Genomic DNA, 8663 nt, shown 5'->3' with positions numbered 1-8663 from the left:
CTTCCGTCAGAGCTGTCTGTGCCATTTGGTATATCTCTGGATCAGCTTGCTGTGCTACAATGATAGAAGATCTGTTAAACATCTCAATTTACTATCTATATCCCCAAATAAGGTTTCAAATACTGGGCTATCTGTGGTGCCACTTTTACCTCTGACAATGGATCCTGTTTAGCCATTGCTTGGGTAACTACACACGCAGGAAATATTCCTGGAACTTGTTCCTGTAATTGCTCCGTTTCCTTAATTTCACTTGGTTCCTCTGTAATTATAGGAAAAACTGATACTTTTGATCTGACCAAATCATTTCTTCGGAGGATATCAATTCCCTGGCAAACTGTGGACAACTTCTACAGTCACTATACCAGATATTAAATCACTCTCTAGGTGTACTTTATATAAAGGTATGGGTATATATTCCCCACCAATTCCATTAATTAAAACTTCAACGTTCAAAGTGCTCTCTGGTGGAAACCTTAAATCTTTCCCCAGCAAGACTGTTTGGGTTGCTCCTGTATCCCTGAGTATAATAATAGGTTTTGCTGCCTCAATTAAAGGATATGGAGTTACTTTCCCCTTTGCCAAAAATTCATTATAACTTTTGGGTATTTTATTCTTAACCTCTACACTCCTTTTAGTTTTCCATTTTTAATGCCCATATCCAACAGTCAAAATTAATTTGCTTCACCCTCTCAAATTCTACATATATCTACCAGCCAATCTCTGTAAGTTCCAAAAATTCTGACGATAAGCTTCAGAGACTAACATATGCAGCGAGAATAGCCTTTTTTGCCATATCATAATCTGCAGAAGCCTCTTCAGGAAGCATGGCATAAACTTCATGAGCTATGAGCTCTGCCTACCAACCTGCTTTGTATAAGTAGTGTCCAACTTTCCTTTGGCCATTTCATCTGTTTGGCTATATTTTCAAACGATGTGAAAAATGCCTCTACGTCCCTTTCCTTGAACTTAGCAAGAGCTTGAATAAATTTAAACAGCTTTTTGCTGGGTCCTGAGCTCAATTCAGATTCTTCCTAACCCGAATTTTCTCTAGATTCAACACTGCCCTTTTGTGTTAGTTCCATCTCTTTTAACTTCAATTCCATCTCTTCTCTTCTCTTTCACTTTCTCTCTGAAATGCTCTCTCTTTCTCCCTTTCCTCCAATTCAAGTTTTTTCATTTCTAATTCAATTCGAGCCAATTCTACTGCATCACTCTCTGCGTTACTACCTTCTTGTCTCTCGTCTTCGCCTTCTTCTAATTCCAGATGTTGGGCTATTATGTCACTTATCTCTGCTTTTTTGGCACCAGAGTTCAATTCTAACCCCAATTTTGCTGCCAATTCTTTGTTTGTTCTTAGTTAATGTTATCAAGTCATTGAGGGAAACATTCTCCAGCCCAAAAACTCTGCTGTAACTGCTAATGCCAGAACAATGGTATAGACTGTACCTTATTACATAAGGGACCTGATTCCTTTTATTTCTTTGTAATTGGCATTAGGTTTGGATCCCAACAATCGAGTTTCCAATTGATATGATCCCAGACACGAGAGCCCAATTTATATAAAAGCAAAATACTGCGGATGCTGGAAATCTGAAATAAGAACAAGAAATGCTGGAACCACTCAGCAGGTCTGGCAGCATCTGTGGAAAGAGAAGCAGAGTTAACATTTCTGGTCAGTGACCCTTCTTCGGGTCCGAAGAAGGGTCACTGACCAGAAACGTTAACTCTGCTTCTCTTTCCACAGATGCTGCCAGACCTGCTGAGTGGTTCCAGCATTTCTTGTTTTTAGCCCAATTTATATGTTATCCCAGAGGTGAGCAATTGATATTATTCCAAAGGTGAGACCTCCAAATTCGTCTGATTCTGATCCTGGATGTAAGCCAAATATTAAAATATGATTCGACTGTGGACGAGCCCCTAATTAAAATATGTTACAATCGCTCAAGACAAAGCCCCCAATCAAAATATATGATTCTGATCATGATATGAGTAATGCACTGTCAATTCAGTCCCATCGCTCCACAGGTTGCATCATATTTCTTTAAGCTTTTCAAATTGGAAAAACAGCCAAATTGAACAATCTAGTAACCCCCGAAAAAAGCGAACCAAACCAGTTATCTTTAGATACCAACAAATTATCTATTTAATTTTTAAAAAACTAAAATCTTAAACACTGCTAAGTTAAACCAATATCTAAAGATCTTATAATTCTTATTTTTAAAAAATCTAACTCCCGCATTTGCATACATATACTCTGTTTTAAATTAGCTGAGTGACAATATAGAAAAAAATAAAGTCTTTGCGAATTAGGTTCCTGACGAATGGTCTTCCAATAAAACACAGCCAAAGTTCACTTGCAGTCTTCCAAGGTCTGATGAAAACAGAAGGTCCTTCCAAAGATAGGGGTTCAACAGTTCGACTGTTGTAGTATTAAACTGTTTTTTTCCCAATGATGAACACAGCAGATATCAATAATTAGTTGTGAAAGAAAAAAGCTTTTCCTTATTTTTTTATGGATTTAAATCGGCTGGAAGCTTTGTAGAATTTTGAGAGAGAAATATCACAGCTTTCTTTCCTTTAGTTTAAATTGTCTCAGCTCTCAACTGACTACTGCTCAGCTAATTTTAAAAGAAACTGCAACATTGAATCTCGTGTCCTCTCTCTCTGTGGCTGTTGCTTGGCAACCAGGATGCACTCTGGCTCATTGAGCCTCTGGAACTTTCTGCCTTAAAGATGCACTGATCTTTTTACAGTCTTAAAGGCGCACTGCAATATTTCCCAAGGAGAGAAAGAAATTAACACAAGATCGTGACACAGAGACAAAGGAAAAATCTTCAAAACTAAGAGGTTTCAATTCACCCATCCTAAAACATTCGAGAATTGAATGTCTTCTTCTGAAACAAAAGAGTGTGAAGTAGCCTGAGCCATTGTGCGATCACCATGGGGATGAGATGAGAACATCTCCTACCAGGAGGTGAGATGTAGCACAGCTTTACCTTAAAAAAAAGACAGCTTAAAGAGAGAGAGAGCCAGCCAAAGAGGAAGAGAGAAAAGCAGCTTGTTTTCTAGCAAGCCAGGAGGCTTGCCCTGCTGCAGAAACCTACATCTACACTCAACAGTAGTGAACTAGAAGTGTCCACCATCTTCAACTGAATTTTCAATCAAAACAGAAATCTACAATCATTTCAGGCATGTGTGTGTGCGTGCGTATGCCGTTGTGACAATTTCGGGATATGGTGTATTGATCAATAAAAAACTGATTTTCTGTTCTTTTTCAACCTACAAGAAAGCCTGTCACTGTCTGATTATTTGAAAAATAAAACACCAAGGGGTTAACCCCTAATAAAACACTTGCGGTCAGGTGCGAAGTTGAATAGTGGGAACCACCCACATCGCACTATGTGGCCATAACACAACAATTATTTTGCTGCAGACCAGGTGGATGATCTATCAAAAACAAGTTTTTAAAGAATACTTATGAGTGTGGAGCCATGAATTGCAGAAATGATCCAGCTCCACTGCAGTGACGGAGAGCGTTACTGACCTCCGCTCAGCCCCCCTCCTGATCGCCTATTCCCTCTTCAAATTGCCCCCTCACTTTCCTGATCACCCCTCCCTGTCCTGATTGCCCTTCCTTCAAGGTAAATGCTGGCCTTGCCAAGGGGGCCCACATTCTGAGCATGAATAAAGGAATGCAGCAAAGTAGAATTAATGTTCTGAATTTGTGGTTAAGGCATATTGTTGCAGCAGATGTGGACTTCTGTGTCTAATCTGTATTATGTGTGATATGGGAACACTTGGACAGCTGAAATGTACACACAGTACAGACCAAAGAAGCACCATCATTCAGTCCAACATATCTATACTCGACGTGAGCCTCTCCTCCCATCAAATTATGGAAAAATATTTCATCTTCAGGTGTTAAGATTCCTCATGTTGATGAGCACAAAATTTCATCTGACATTTTGAAGAAAATATTAAGATTGTAGTGTTTAAAAGAATTATCTGGAAGCAGCAGTCTGTGCAGTTTGCTCTCTGAGGAGTACGTTTTTTGATTAGTCATGTAACAGTTCAGGAGATAAGGATGAAGGTGTGGCAGATGCAGATGTCTCCATTTTCTCTTATCACCAAGTTCCAGTCTTGAATAAATGTATATCTTTTTGTTGTCCTGTCCTGTGATATAGATTCAAGTATTTGCAAAGCTTTTCACAAAACAATACCCAACTGCATCACAAATAGATGTGACAGTACCACATTATTTAAAATGATAGGATCTTCTATCATTCCAAGGTACAAAATTGCCTGGAGGGCGGGGGGGGTGGGGGGGGGGAGGTGCTTTAAGCACGCTGCACTATGTGCAGTTAGCAAACATTCCTGACAAACCTCTAGACATAAAGGGGCGAATTTTACAGACACCCCCCCCCCCCCCCCACAACGGACGTCGGGGGTCGTGGGAGGTGGGGAGTTGGTGATGGGGGTGGAAAATGCCTCTGGGAGAGGCCCGCCACAGACCTTGACGCCAGGAAGGCCCTGCCCAATATTGCCGGCAGCAGCAAGGCCTCGTGGTGGCCAACCCCCACCGGCCGTTCGGTGATGGGAGCCCAATTTAAATATGTAAATTAATTTAAATAAACAAATTAAGTACCTTCACACTCCCGTCATCAGTCTGGTGTGATATTGGTGCCGGTGGCCAGCACTCCGTGGATCCCCATCCGTGGATCCAAGGCAGAACACTGGTGGGGAAGGGGGTGCAAGAAAGTTTTTCAGTGCGAGGTGGGGGGTGGTGATGGGGAATGGGGTCAAACTCATCTCATTGGTGTAGGGGATGGTGGGAAGGGTTACAGTGCAAAGTTTATGAACTTTGCAGAATGTGGGGGGAGGTCAGGTGCACAAGGTAGGTGTTTTTATGGTGGGGAGAGGGCAAGGAATTCTATGGTTATGGGAGAGGGATGGGAGAGGGTGAAGATCAATTTATTTAATTTTTAAAAAATCTATCTAGCTTTAAATATTTAAATTAAAATGTTGGGCTCAAAGCCCTTTAAAAATGGCGTCGGCGCCTGCGCAAAGATGGCTGATGCCATTGCTGGGGACGGGCAGCCCGCCCCTTCCACATCATCTGGGTGGGCAGGCTGCCCCGGCTATTTAAATGAGCTGCCTCTCTTAATATCGCGGCCCAAAGCCTTGTTGTGAATGCAATCTGAATGACCAAACGATCAAATGTCGATTATTGTAAAACAATGGGAGCATTGAAACATCTCCAGTCTATAATAAAACTGCTGTGTGCCAAGTTGGAAGGAAAATGAGGAGTGTAGAGAATTTTGTAGGTGGAGGCTGATCTTCTTGTAAAGAAAGAAGAGCGGAAAGACTTGCATTTATATAGTGCCTTTAAACAACCTCAGGATGTCTCACAGCACCTTCCAGCCAATGAAGTACTTTTTGAAGTGTAGTCACTGTTGTAATGCACGAAATATTGCAGCCAGTATGTGCACAGACTGCCACAAATAGCAATGTGATAATGACCAGATAACTTTTTTTGGTGACGTTGGTCAAGGGATAAATATTGGCCAGGACAGTGGGGAGAATTTCCTCGCTCTTCTTCAAAATAGAACAATGGACTTTTTTATATTCAGCTGAGAGGGCAGACAGGGCCCCAGTTTAAAGTTTTTTCCGAAATACAGCACCTCAGACACTGCGCATTGGGACTGCAGTATCGATTTTGTGCTCAAGTCTCAAAGAATGAGGGAGGGTGCACCTACAGTAATATAGCATTCATCTTAATTTATTTAACCTCCACATATAAGTATTAGTACACTAACATAGTGTGCAGAAACTGCTGGTAGGAGTTTGAGGGCAATTTGAGGCACAGCTAAGTTGAAGCATTCGTCTGGAGCTGCAAAACAGCAATGTTTACTGAACGCTTGCAGAATGGTCCTTTCAGAGAACTTTGAGAGAAGACTCCTGCATGTTGGCTGAGAAAAGTAGCACCAAAGCTACAGTGAGCTTGACATTTTCTGCTGCGTCTTATAGAACAGATAAAACTAGCATCGCCTTTATCAATCTTCAACAGAAACAGGAATAGTCAGACATGCAGTAGATCAATTGGCATCTGTGGTCAATATTATTTATCCTGTCGCAAAATTTTAGGCTTGCGCTTTTGTTCAAACTGAAAAACAATGAGGCTGAAAAACATATTCATAGAATCAAAAAAGGGGAAGGAAAAAATAAAACATAAACTGATGAACAAATACAGAGCAAAGGTATCAGTGGAGTAATTGTTTGAATCATTTCAGTCAAGTAAGGGAACCATGCACAAAATAAAAAAATGAAGAAACAAAGGCTGTGTGAAGAACTCAAGGCAGTGGAGGTGTCAGGAAAATGAAAGAGAATGTGAGATATGAAGAAAATTGAAAACCTGGGGAGCTGTGTCAGGTCTGAAATTAAAGCAGAATGAGTTGGCAAAGTTCACTGGGTCAACCAGTATCAATTAGAGAAGGAAGCGTTCAATAGGGAAAGCGTTGATTCACTTACCAGAACTTTCATATCTTGCTAACAAGTAAGTTGAGATGGAATTGGGTTGCTCCATTAGGTTGTCTTGCACTTCCACTGACCTGAAAGTGTTCTGAAAGAAAGACAGGCATTTATATACCACCCTTTCATAACCTCAAGACGTCACAAAGGGTTTTACAGCCAAAGAAGTACTTCTGAGGTATAGCCATTGTTGTAATTTTGGAAACGCAGCAGCTAATTTGCACACAGTAACTGCAATGAGATAATTACCGAGTAATCTGTTTTTAGATGTTGGTTGAGGGATAAATGAGAAGAATGCCCCTGCTGTTCCTCGAATAGTGCCCAAAGGATCTTTTACAGCTAGCTGAGAGGGCAGACGGGGCCTCGGTTTAACATCCCATCCAAAAGATACCATCTGCATCAGGGCAGCACTCTCTCAGTACTGCACTGGAGTGTCAGCCTCTGATGTGTGCTCAAGTCCTTGCGGTGGGACTTGAACCTACAATCTTGTGACTGAGAGAAGAGTGCTGACATATACTAGTGCAGGTTGCTCACTGTAGCAATTTGTAAAATTTAAGGTTGAGATTTGAAACTGAGTTTTCTGAATGCATATTCTAACTTCACCGTTAGTACTGTATGCTTATGGTTTGATAACGCTCCTTTGAGACATCTTGAGAAGTTTTACTACTAATATGCTAATATGAATGCAAGTTGTTGTACAGCAGCTTTAGTTGGAAAACTTAGATAGTCCAAACCATGGACTTCTCCATATCTGCAATTATTGTCATTCTGGGGACAATTTTCATCCAACTACCATTCACACTGAAAATCACTCTGTAGACCAACAGTTTAAAGAATGGGCCCAGAACCAGCATTCAACAGCACTTGATTTACTTCCCACAGTGATGGTATGGGAAATAAACACAAGAAGAAAGGATTTAATATCATAAATACAATTCATTTTCAATAAAGTCATCGCAGAGCGATCTAGGATATAAATACACATTTATCTTTACTACTTTAATAAAGAAAAGTAGCACTTATGACTGGAATTGATTTATTGTTATGGAAGCAGACTGCATGCTTATCATCACACAGCAATATTGAGGATAACTATTCTCTTCAGCTATTGCTGTTAACTGGAATATATACACTTCCTTTATTACACAAAATAAATGCTGACAATCCATGTTCACTTTAATAAATTTATTGTTTTCATCTGAAGAATATGCTGACACTTTACTCCTTACTATGTATGAAAAAGGGAAAGACTTGCATTTATATAGCACCTTTCACAACTTCAAAGCTCTTTACAGTGGATGAAGCACTTTTTGACGCATAGTCACTGTTGTAATGTAGGAAACATTAATCATCAATCAAGAATCACCATCAATCCTAGCATCACATGTGCACTTTCCAGTTGAGATCACTAAATAGTGATCAGGAATAGGAATCCACTTTCCTATGCTATCCCCATATCCGTTGATGTCATTAGTATCCAGATAGCTATTGATTTCTGTCTTGGACATGCTCAATGATTGAGCTTCCACAGCCCACTGGGGTAGGGAATTCCAAGATTCACCACCCTCTGAGTGAAGAAATTCGTCCTCATCTCAGTCTTAAACAGACTACACCTTATTCTGAGACTATGTCCCCTGGTTCTAGACTCACCAGTGAGGAGAACATCCTAACTACATCCATCCTGTCACCCCCTGTAAGATTTTGTAGGTTTCAATAAAATCACCTCTCATTCTTGGAAACTCTAGAGAATACAGGTACCGTTTCCTCAATCTCTCCTCGTATGCCAATCTCACCACCCCAGGGATTAGTCTGGTGAACCTCCTTTGCACTCCTTCCATGGCAAGTATATCCTTCCTGAGATAAGGAGACCAAAACTGTACACAATATTTCAGGTGCAGTCTCACCAAGGCTCTATACAATTGCAGCAAAACATTTTTACTCCTGTACTCAAATCCCCTTGCAATGAAGGCCAACATACCATTTGCCTTCCTAATTGCTTGCTGCACCTGCATGCTAACTTTTAGTGACACATGTACAAGAACACCCAGGTCTCTTTGGACATCAACATTTCTCAACCTCTCACCATTTAAGAAATATTCTGTCCTTCTGTTAGAATCAATCTGCCATGTTCTTGC

The sequence above is a fragment of the Heterodontus francisci genome, chromosome 4, assembly GCF_036365525.1.
Source record: "Heterodontus francisci isolate sHetFra1 chromosome 4, sHetFra1.hap1, whole genome shotgun sequence".
NCBI lineage: Eukaryota > Metazoa > Chordata > Chondrichthyes > Heterodontiformes > Heterodontidae > Heterodontus > Heterodontus francisci.
Note: the sequence above shows the minus strand (reverse complement) of the source record.